Source organism: Mus pahari, chromosome 15 (genome assembly GCF_900095145.1).
Source record: "Mus pahari chromosome 15, PAHARI_EIJ_v1.1, whole genome shotgun sequence".
In the NCBI taxonomy this organism is placed as follows: Eukaryota; Metazoa; Chordata; class Mammalia; order Rodentia; family Muridae; genus Mus; species Mus pahari.
In genome coordinates this window covers 26,771,293-26,783,813 of record NC_034604.1, presented here as the reverse complement: position 1 = coordinate 26,783,813, position 12,521 = coordinate 26,771,293, and the positions used below count along the sequence as shown (strand labels likewise).

The window sequence follows — 12,521 nt, the reverse complement described above, 5'->3', positions numbered from 1 at the left end:
CTCACAGTCAGCTATTGGATGGAACACAGGTTCCCCAATGGAGGAGCTAGAGAAAGTACTCAAGGAGTTGAAGGAGTGTGCAACCCTATAGGTGGAACAACACTATGAACTAACCAGTACCCCCAGAGCTCGTGTCTCTAGGTGCATATGTAGCAGAAGATGGCCTATTTGGCCATCATTGGCAAGAGAGGTCCCTTGATCTTGCAAAGTGTATATGCCCCAGTACAGGGGAATGCCAGGCCAAGAAGTGGGAGTGGGTGGGTAGGGGAGCAGGGGTGGGAGGAGGGTATAGGGAACTTTCGGGATAGCATTTGAAATGTAAATAAAAAAATATCTAATAATAAAAAAAGAAATACAGGGTGTAGTAAATAGGGAAAACCTCATGTAGACCATGGGGCATAGCATGGGAAGAAGGGTTAGCATGATTATATCAATCAGTTCACACCTCTAAAGGCAGGGAGGAAGAAGGGTTGAAAAACTCATGGATGTCTTGACAGAAAAAAGTGGAAGCACAAAGTTCATTTGTCAGAGAACCCAGAGATAGCCTTGCATTGAAATAACAAATGCAAGAGCTCATTAAGGCAAAGATTAGCCACTCTTGCTATTAGTTGGTGATTCTTACACTTCAATGGCCATTTGTGCTTCCTCTTAAAGAGCCAATTGCTACCTTTCACTTTCCCAGAATCTTGGAATATTCCTTACCATCACTAATTCTTCACTCATCACTTGCTTGCTTCAGCTGTTCTGAATGTGGAGGTTTTAGCATGTCTGGTTTCCAAGGGAGGAAAGACTTACTGGAACATTCGAAAACAACAAGCAAATTAGATATTAAATACCATCCATTACTTGTATTAATTTTTGTGTTAGTAAATATAATTAAATCTCCAGAGTAGAGGCTTAGCATTTGGCATCTACTTACATCTTAAGGTGACTTCATATTCCACTCAGTCTGGGAGGCAGCAAATATTGTGAGGATCTTTAGCCACTGTAGATACTGTACTTGTTGCTACAGTTCGATTGATGCTGATAGAAAAGACACCCATTGAAATTAAATATGTGATTTGTTTGAAGGCAAATTTGGGGAGTTCTTATTTGATCTGAGAGCTAATCTCTATAAACTAAGTTAAGCAAACCAACCCTGAAGTATACAATAATAATAGAAGGTTAGGCTTATTTGTTTATTTATCAAAAAATTAAAGAAAATGAATAAATACCTTAAAGAAAGCCAAGAAAATGCAAACAGTTGAAGGAAACAAAGAAAACTGTTCAACACTTGAAAATGGAATTAGAAGCATTAAAGAAGACACAAACTGAGGAACTTATGGAAAAGAAATATTAGGAATGCAAGCCTCACCAACAGAATACAAAAAATGGAAGGGAGAATCTCAAGCCCTGAAGATACAATACAAGAAATAGATAAATCAGGCAAAGAAAATATGAAATTTAGAAAATTCCTGACACAAAACATCCAGGCAACATGGGATATTATGAAAAGAGCAAATCTAAGAATAATAGGAATAGAGGAGGAAGAAACATCACATCTCACATTCCCAGAAAATACTTCCCACAAAATCAAAAAGAAAAATTTCTTAACCTAAAGAAGAAGATGAGTTTGAAGGCATGAATGGCATACAGAATGTCAAATAGATTGGATCAGAAAAGGAAGCCTTGCAATATAATAACCAAATCACTAAATGTACAGAACAAAAAAGAATATTAAAAGCTGTAAGGGGAAAAAAACCATGTAATGTATGAAGGCAGACCTCCCTGAATTATACCTGACTTCTCAATAGGGACTCTAAAAGCCAGAAAGTCCAGGACAGATGTCTTACAGTGTCTAAGAGGTCACAGATGCCATTTCATACACACCAAAACTTTCAATCACCATAGATGGAGAAAACATAGATGGAGAAGATCTATGGTAAAGTCAAATTTCAACAATATCTATTTACAAATCCAGCCTTATAGAAGGGGTTATTAGGAAACTCCAACCCCAATACACTTAAAAACACAGGAAATAAATAATTGTACACCACCAAAACCAAAAGAGAGGAAACACATACACTTTCTCTTTTTTTCTTTCAATTTTTAATATTTGATGTTTTCTTCATTTACATTTCAAATGATATCCCTTTTCCTAGTTTCCTCTCTGAAAATTCCCTACACCCTCCCTCCTCCCCCTGCTCCCCAACCCACCCACTCCCATTTCCTGGCCTATACTGGGGCCTAGAATCTTGGAAAGACCAAGGCCTCTCTTCCCACTGATGGCTGACTAATCCTCTGTTACATATGTAGATAGTGACATAAGCTCGGGGGGGGGGGGTACTGGTTAGTTCATATTGTTGTTTCTCCTATTGAGCTGCAGACCCCTTCAGCTCCTTGGGTACTTTCTTTAGCTCCTTCATTGGTGACCCTGTGTTCCATCCAATAGATGACTGTGAGCATCCACTTCTGTATTTGCCAGGCACTGGCATATCCTCACAAGAGACAGCTATATATCAGGGTTCTGTCAGCAAAATCTTGTTGGCATATGCAATAGTGTCTGGGTTTGGTGGTTGTTTATGGGATGGATCCCCAGGTGGGGCAGTCTCTGGATGGTCCTTCCTTTAGTCTTAGCTCTGAACTTTGTCTCTGTAACTCCTTTCATGTGTATTTTGTCCCTCTTCTAAGAAGGAGCAAAGTATCCACTCTTTGGTCTTCCTTCTTCTTGAGTTTCATGAGTTTTTCAAATTCTACCTTGGGTATTCTAAGTTTCTGGGCTAATATCCACTTACCAGTGAGTGCATATCATGTGACACACACACACTCTTACACACACACATTTACCCACACATACTCACATATTTACATATATCACCACCACTACTACCACCCAAATAACAGGAATTATCAATCATTTGGCATTGTTATATATTAATATCAGTGGTCTCAATTCCCCAATAAAAAGTCCCAGACTAACAATGGGTGCAAAAACAGAATCCATCCTTCTGCTGCATCCAAGAAAGACAGCTCAACACCAAGGATAGACACTGCTTTAGAGTAAAGGGTTATAAAAAAAGATATATCAAGCAACTGGACCTAAGGAGCAAGCTGATGTATTTTAATATCTGACAAAACAGACTTCAAACTAAAACTCATCAAAAGAAATGGGGAAGGGCACTACATAAACACCAAAGGGAAATCCACAAATATGTGATATCCACACATTAAAGGTAGATATCAGTAACAAAAGAAACAACAGAAAGCTTACAAGTCATGGAAAGTAAGCAACTTTTTACTGAATGAGAGATAGGTTAAGATAATAATAAGAAGGAACTTACAGAATTTCTAGGATTCAATGAAAATGAATACACAATATATCCAAACACATCAAAAAGATAATCCACCATGATTAAGTAGGCTACATCCTTGAGATGCAGGGATGGTTCAAAATATGAAAATCTGTCAATGTAATCCACCTTATAAACAACCTGAAAGAAAAAAACCCACATGAGCATCTCATTAGATGCTGAAAAAGCTCTTGATGAAATCCAACATCCCTTCATGATAAAAGTCCTGGAAAGATATAGGGGACATATCTAATAATAATAAACACAATTTACAGCAAACTTATAGCCAGCATCGAGTTAAATGGAGAGACACTCAAAGCAATTCTACTAAAATCAGTAACTATATTCTCCACTCTCTCTGCAGCTGTTCAGTATAGTACTTGAAGTTCTAGCCAGAGCAATAAGACAACTGAAGGAGATCAAGAGGATACAAATTAGAAAGGAAGAAGTCTAAGTATCTTTATTTGTAGATTATGATAGTACATAAGCAATCTTCCAAATTTTACTGGGAAATTCATACAGTTGATAATCACCTTCAGTGGTGAAGAGGCTTGGTACAATATTAACCTAAAGAAATCAGTAGCCCTCCTATATACAAATGACAAGTGGACTGGGAAAGAAACCAGGGTAACAATCCCTTTTCTAATAAACTGAAATGATATAAAATATGTTGGGGTTACCCTAACCAAGCAAGTGAATGACTTATATTGTAAATCTTTAAGTCTTTGAAGAATGAAATTGAAGAAGATATCAGAAGATGGAAAGATGTTCCATGATCATGGATTGGCAGGACTAACATAGTAAATGTTCATCCTACCAGAACCTATCTATGGATTCAATGCAATCCTCATAGAAGTTATCCCCACACAGTTCTTTACAGACGTTGAAAGGACAATACTCAACTTCATATGGAAACAGAGTTGTTCATGCTGAGTCATCTCCTGCTGTTGACCTCTTCATATTTACAGACACCTATTCATATTTATACCCTTCTCACTCAGAAACAATACCAGGACAGCCCATGAGAGGCAAAGAAGACTTGAGTTCAAGAAAATGAGGTAGGGGTGTGTGTGTGTGTGTGTGTGTGTGTGTGTGTGTGTATTAAATCATGGCACCGATGTCATCCCTTCAGGTCTGAGGAGAGACCATGAGCTGAGCAGGCTACAAACTTTTCCTCAAATGAATGCGGTCTGTACCATATGTGTGGCTGTATATTCATTCTATATATTCTGAGTTCCACGTACATTCTGCTTGGTAACTATGAGCATTAGAAGACAAGAATGGCATGTACTACTTGTGCGTGTGTGTGTGTGTGTGTGTGTGTGTGTGTGTAGTCCATGTACCATATGTACCATTGGCTGGAAATAAAAAGCTCGGAGATCAAAGTAAGACATTTAATTTTAGCACATTCTGACAAAATTCTTCATTGGTTTATGATCAGAATAAATGTAAACAAATTTAGGAAAGTTTTATGTTACTTGTAGAAAGAAAGGATTCCAGCTAAAGAGATTAACAAGCAAAATGAAAGTAAGCAATTGGAAATTTTCCTAAGCAATATGAGGGGAAGCGGAATAATACTTTACTACTAAAAATACTGAGTTAATTTAGACAACTTTACTTTCTCCTGTAGTTCTTGCAGTGTGCAGAGCACTTAGTGCCTTTCACACAAGATGACCTCTATCTATAATGAGAATTTCATGAAATACATACATTCATAGATGGTCATGCTTGTTACACAGAAGTAGAAGACTAGCCAAGAGATTGTTTATATATGTTTTTCTTATGTTTTTAAACCTTTCTGATCATGAAGATGACGACTCATTGTAAGTGAATTAACAACAACAACAACAACAACAACAACAACAACAACAACAACAACAACAGAAAAACCGCACTGAGAAGCCCAGCTGAAGTGGGTCATGTCTGGTGGGTCTGGGTTAGTACTATAAAAATCCTTTACTGAAACCTTGGCTTTTTGAGTTGAAAACCTATTTCATGTAACATCAATAACCAAAGAAAAAGAGGCTATCAATTTGAAGGGTGGGAATGTAAGGGTTTGGAAGGAGTTAGTTACCAGGGAGAAGCTGGGGGGGAGGAAGAAAAAGGGGGAAGTGATATATTTCTGTTTAAATTAAAAATATTAAAAATAGTTGAAACCATCCTTTTCTACTAATTGGCTCACTGACAGTGGATAGGTCACACAGAGCCTTGAAACATTTCTTCCAGTTTTATAAGCGATTTGAATAATAACGTGCGACTTCAAAGGACTGTTCTAAGGTTGCATTTAAATTATTCTGATCGGGTGCTTTGTAAGTTCTAAAGATTCATGCCCGCCTTAGTGATTGATTATGCTTCTTTTATTTCTAGATGAATAATGGGTTTGGGGTTTTAAACAATTACTTGCTCAGAATGGAAGAATTTTCAATTCTGCTTAAAAAACAGATAGACAGTGGCCTGGTGTTCTGGTTTATATACAGTCTGAGACACTGAACAGCTGGGGAAGGGGCAGAGCTGGCAGAGCCGTTGGAATGAGGGAAAGCGCAGGAAGCAGAGAGAGGAAGAATGGGCGCTGAGGTGAAGTGTCTTATCCTAACTCTCTTGCTCTCAGCCTTGCTTTTCTGAGGTGGGGTAGTACCCTGTAGCCTGAGTTCGCCTCAAACGTGTGGCAATCTGCCTAATTCTGTCTCCTAAATGCTGAAATTACAGATAGGAACCACTAGGTACAGCTGCTAATATTTGTTAATGGATAGTTTCTTCTCTAAGATAAAATGTAAGGGGGGGGGAGGTGAGACTGGAGTGGGAGGAGACATAAGATGGGCTGGATGGATGAAAGAGAAAGGGAGAGATGATATAACTATAATTTAATTAGAATTTTATAACGCAAAAAAATATAACCTAGAACATGGATACAACCAAAAAATAGCTCTAAAAGAAGTGAAGGAAGTCATTCAGCAGACCTTTCTTCCAGTCATAAACTTCACGTAAGGCTGCCCATCAGTTCCATGCTGTCCCAGAGCCCGTGTTGCTTGTCTGTTTCCCACCCTTCAGAGGCTTTCACAGTGCAGACACAAGCTTTGCTAGTAGCTTCTATGACTAATGGAAGAGCTGTAAAATCATGAGTATTTTTAATGACTGTCACTTATAAAAAAGAAATTGTCTCTAATTATTCATGATGTTTATTATATCTTCACCTCATAGATTCTGGCTTTTTTTTTTTTTTTGTCTTTTGCTTTTGTTTTTGATAGTCAAGTTGTGTGTAAATAAAATTATGAATTTGCTTTTTAAAGGAACTTCTTTCTCACCCAAAAATCAGTTTTGTAGGCAGAAGTCTTGTTTCATAGTTTAGGTAGTTTTTCAAAGTAATCTGTGTGGATATTTTTTTAATAAATAAAGTCTCATTTTTAAAGCATATTTCATCTTAAGCTCATAAAATAGTTGAAATGATCTCATTCATTCTTTTCTATTTCTCCTAAGGATAAGTCTGAAACCACAGAAGAAGAGAAGGTGTGCCTAGAGCTCACAACTCTTTGTAGGCAGCGACCAGCTGCCATGGAGACTTGCCCAATCAGCCACCCTTCTCCCCATGTCCAACTCCTGAGCTGGCTTTCCCAAGGACTCCAGGTTTGCTTGCATCGCTCTTGAACCCATTAAAGGGCCTCTTCAGAGTGTTTGGTGTTCCAATATTAATTTCCCTATTTTTCATTAGTGTTGGATGATAAGGTGGTACATTAGCCATCTGCTAATTTAACAAATTCCTGAAGTAAATCAAGAAAGAAAGGACAAAGTTTAATTTTGCCCCCTTGTTTGGAGGGTTGCAGCCACAGTCTGTTGTTCTCTCAGGACGGTGGCAAGGCAGCACATGGCAGCTAAGAAATAAGAAAAGTAAGAAAGATGAAGTCAGGTCCTCATTTTCTTCCAAGGTCACACCTACAACGATGTAAGACTTCTCACCAGGTCCCACTCTTACATATTTTACTACCTTGAAAGACCACCAGGCTAGACATAAGGTCTTTAATACAGTGAACTCATGTCTAAGATGTCACTTGTGCTCTTTTATTCCATGTGTGACACTTATATACAGAATAGATGCATAGCCCTTAAGGAAGTGTCTCTAAGACAGGAAAATACCACTTTCATGCCCCATTGGAAGACAGTTTTAAACACTTGTTAATCATTCATTTATTCAAAGCAACATTTTGGCTAAAAATTAAAGACATTAGAGGGAGAGATTTTTTTTTCTCTTTATGTATGCTTTTCAGGTAAACAAAACACTCAGCTGTGTTTTCACACATCTCTATATCTTTTAAAAATTTTATCACAAAATGGACTAGGTCATTTGTTAATTGCAGAAACATTTGGGACAGTTGTCTAACATTCATGGCAAAGAAACAGAAATTAAACTATATTCATAGTCCAGTGAGGGTTTTGTGGCTCACAAGCACATCTTGATTGAGGAATATTAGTGCTGGACGTGTATGCTCATTGTGGTGAGGTGGCTATTGCCAAGGGAGGCATGGGTAGTGGAGCACTTGTGGAATTAATTCAAGAACCAGAAACAGAGACACAATTGAGACTTGCTTATTTTGGAGATGTAGAAGTGGGGTCTCAGAAAAGTGACTTCCCCAAGGGTTTTAAAGAACCTAAGAGAAGTTTGGTTGAGAAATTGACTCTTCACATACTCATAAAATCCAGAGACAGCATCAGATGATTAATCAGGGATGGGAAGGCATTTGGGACAGAGAATAGACTCTCCTTTGTTCTGCTAAGGCAGAAGAGAGCCATAGAGGCTAAGGTGAATGATAGTCATAGTGAATGATTGAGCGCAGTGATCCAGTAACACTATGGAAAAATGACTGGGAAAATTAGTTGTAAACATCACTACTCTCGGACCAATAGGAGCCTGATATAGCTGTCCCTTGAGAGGCTCTGCCAGAGCCTGACAAGTATAGATGCGGGTGTTCATAGCCAACCATTGGACTGAGCAAGGGGTTCCTAATGGAGGAGTTAGAGAAAGGACTGAAGGAGTTGAAGGGGTTTGCAACACCATAGGAAGAACAACAATATCAACCAACCAGACCCCCTAGAGCTCTCAAGGACTAAACTACCAACCAAAGAGTACACATGGAGGGACCTATGGCTCCAGCTGCATATGTAGCAGAGGATGGCCTTATCTGGCATCAATGGGAGAAGAGGCCCTTGACCCTGTGAAGGCTCCATGCCCCAGTGCAGGGGAATGCCAGGGTGGTGAGGAGGGAGTGGGTGGGTGGGTAGGGAACAGCCTCATAGAAGCAGGGGGAGGGAGGATGGGATGGGGGTTTCCGGAGGAGAAACTGGGAAAGGGGATAACATTTGAAATGTAAATAAATAAAATATCCAATAAAAAAAGACTGGGGGGCTGGTGAGATGGCTCAGTGGGTAAGAGCACCCGACTGCTCTTCCAAAGGTCCGGAGTTCAAATCCCAGCAACCACATGGTGGCTCACAACCATCCATAACAAGATCTGACACCCTCTTCTGGAGACAGCTACAGTGTACTTACATATAATAAATAAATAAATCTAAAAAAAAAAGACTGGGGAAATTACTAATCATAAAAATCAAACAAAAATTAAAATCTCCAATGTGGCCTCTGTTAGACGGTTCCAATATTTCTCAACTTCCGCTTTAAAAGTAGACATTGTGCATCTTATCCCATTTTCTGACAACTGACTTTTCAGATTTGTGAAAGTTCTGTTGATTTGTTCTGTAGAACAGAACAAGCGGCTTCTCAGCTCCTTCTTTTATCTTAAACCCTGAAAGCTGGGCAGAGACTGCAGATAGTTTCTCTCTCTTCTCATGCCTGAGATTCTGTGTGCTCCGGATTCCACCCACCTCCTGAGTCTGTTCTCAGGGCCACACTTCTTCAGGCACTCTTGTTTTTGTTCTGCTGAGGCAGAAGAGAAGCTAAGACTCAGACCAGCACCCAGTTATACACGAGGCTTACTCTGAGAGGAAGTAAATGCATGCTATCCTCTGCTGCTGCTCGTTGGCGCATCTGAGAGTGAGCCAGGGAAGGAAAAAGGTGAAATCCTCTCTGCTGGAAATGAAATCACTCTGAGAAGCCTTAAGAGCCTGTTATTTACCCAGGAGCTACAGCGTACATACTCTCAAAATAACTAAAGCAAAGATGGAATCTGTTGTAAAACCCTGGGCTTTACGGTCTCTTGGATCCAGATTAAACCTTTCATTGCAGGCGAAGAACCTACTTGGGTGAGTTCAATAAGAGACAAGAAATGCTTGCTTTCAAGTTGCCTGGTTGGCTCTGAGATGGCTGTGACCCACAATGCATTACTAGAGAAGCAGGTTCCCTCATAGGAAGTGGCAATACCCCCTTTCAGAGCAAACGGATTCGCACCCAATCCCAGAGGACTTGTGTCATAGATGGGCTTGTCCTGAATATGAACCTACTTACACGGTGGCTAAAGTGACAATTTGAAACAATGAAATTCAGATATTTCCATGTCTTACATGGGAATTGTCCACGTGAACACCTTTCTCTTCGGTACACTGATATACTCATCCACACACACACAGACATAGTCTCTCATACTTACACCTATAATCGCTATCTATAATGCAGCGGTCAGAGTTTGTTGTTAATTTGTTAATTAAGCTAATCCCTCATGATGGTTCCTACTTCAGAAAATGCTAGAGGCTAAGTGTGTACAGGAACACGCAACGGCACACCGCAGAGCTTCATGGGAACTTTTATTCAGAAACTGATCATGGTAAAATGAAGCTCCCCTTGACAGATTCTTTGTTCCTTTTGGCTTTATGCTCAAGGTAGGTGGCATTCCCTAACTTACCTGGAACTTTGCTGCCTATGTCCCCCTAGCTTTAACTCCATTGCCTTCAAATCTCAAGACTCCAGAGGATTTGAATGAAGGCTTCAGCTGTGAAAGTCACGGGTGAAAGTAAGCAGCAGATGCCAGGCACTGGACTGAGAACCTTTAAAAATTCACGCCAATGGGCGGAGCTAGTGCTGGAGGCAAGCACACACACACACACACACACACACACACACACAATAGCTCCGGAGACCCACCCCTCCAAGTCAACACTCACCTGTGCTCCCTGTTTCTCCATGACTTTCTTCCCGTGGTCGACTCTGCTCATTTAAACTGTCAGCCCAAATCACCCCGATCTTTGTTAAATTAATTGATTTTGTTAGTTTCTTTAAATTAAAGCAACGAGAAAAGTAATTCACATAGCGAATACTTATGAAAGAGACACAAGCTTCTTTTACCTGTTCAGCTAGAGTAAATGGAATTTGCAAACATAAAAAGGCTATTAGCACAGTATTTTTCCTTTAGTAAGTAAAGTGTTTACATTAACATTTTTATACTTTTAAACTAAACTCACATTTAATTACCCACATTTAATATGAAATACCTTTTTGGTTGTGAGCCTAGCCTTTAACTGCTGAGCTCTCTAGCTGCCACTACTAAATACAAAGACAGTACTATACTGAGTTTAAAAACTATTTATTTATTTTAATTTTTTAAAAATTTCAAGACAGTGTGTCTCTGTATAGACCTCTCTGGCCCAACACTCACTCCACTGACCAGGCTGGCCTCCAATTCAGAGACTGTTACATATATATTAAGAGAGAAATGGGTACTGTGAAGTCAGAGCATCCCCGTGAGCATGGGTCCCTCACAGCTCCTATGCCTCAGGTCCACACCCATCAGTCCTCCAGGGATGACCACATATCCCTGTGCCCCTTGTATGCAGTGGCTCTGGCATATGCAAAGACATCTTTGTGGCCAATGACACTCCTGGAGCCATCTTTCCCTACATCGTAGGCCACCTAGGGCACCAGGGTGTGATGGCGGGCATGGGCTAGAACGACTCCTACAGAGGAGAAGAGGCCGAGAAAATAATCCAGATCCTGAAGTAATCCAACCAACAGGACATTGTCACCAACTGGGACAATAATGGAGACTATCTGGTACTACATCTTCCACAGTGAGTGGGGTGTGGCCCTCAAGGAGCACCCCAGTGCTGGTCACTGACGTCTCTCTGAGTACCAAGGCAAACTGTGAAAAGATGACCCAAATCATATTTGAGACCTTCAACACCCCAGCCATGGCCATCCAGGCCATTCTGTCCCTGTGTGCCTTTGCTTGAGCCACCAATGTTTTGATGGACTCTGGAGATGGTGTTATCCTTACTGTGCCCATTTATGAAGATTATGCTTCTCCCCATGTCATCCTGCATCTGAACCTGACTAGCCCTGGACCTGACAGACTACCTCATGAAGATCCTGACTGAGCAGGGCTATGGTTTTAACACTATAAAGCAGGAAGTCATGTATGATATCAAGGAGAAGTCGTGCTATGTTGTCCTGGTCTTTCAATTAGAGAAGACCACTGCTGAATCCCTTCCCTCACTAGAGAAGAGCTGTTTGCTGCCAGACAGTCACGTCATCATTATTGACAATAAGCAGTTCCCTCTTCCAGCTTTCCTTCCTGAGTATGGAATCCCAAAGAATCCATGAAAGGACAGTTAATTCTAGCGTTAAATGTGATGTTGACATCCACAAAGACCTCTGTGGTAACACAGTACTGTCTGGTGGTACTGCCACGTGCCCAGACATTGTTAACAGGACACAGGCGATCTCTACTCTGGCTCCCAGCATGATGGAGATCATTGGTCTTCTGAACGCAGGTTCTCTGTAGATGCCACTCCATCTTGGCCTCGCTGTCTATGTTCCAGCACACGTGGATCAGCAAGCAGTCGGCTGACTCCAGCTGATCTTTGCTTTAAAAATCTCATATCCAAATACAATCACTTCCTTCCCAGAGTTTCTCATTTTGTGCATACCAGCAAAGAGAAAATCATGTAGGCTTACTTCTCCAGCTCCAGCCCTTTGTTTTCTACACTTGAATTTTCTTTGTTTTTTCCTTTTTTAAATTGGTTATTTTATTTATTTAGATTTCAAATGTTATCCTCCTCCCAGTTTCCCCTCCACAAAACCCCATCCCCCCTCCTCTTCCTGCCTCTATGAGGGTTCTCCTCCACCTGCCCACTCACTCTTAGCTTAGTCCCTAGCATTCCCCTAGGCTGGTTCATCAAGCTCCCACAGGACCAAGGGACTCCCCTCCTATTGATGACCCACAAGGCCATGTTCTGTTACATATGCAGCTGGAGC

The 12,521-nt window shown here is 40.5% G+C and overlaps 1 pseudogene; it reads left to right on the top strand.

Moving 5' to 3' along the window:
• Positions 1-11,096: 11,096 nt before the first annotated feature.
• Positions 11,097-12,124, top strand: LOC110333473 (annotated as a pseudogene).
• The last annotated feature ends 397 nt before the right edge of the window (positions 12,125-12,521 follow it).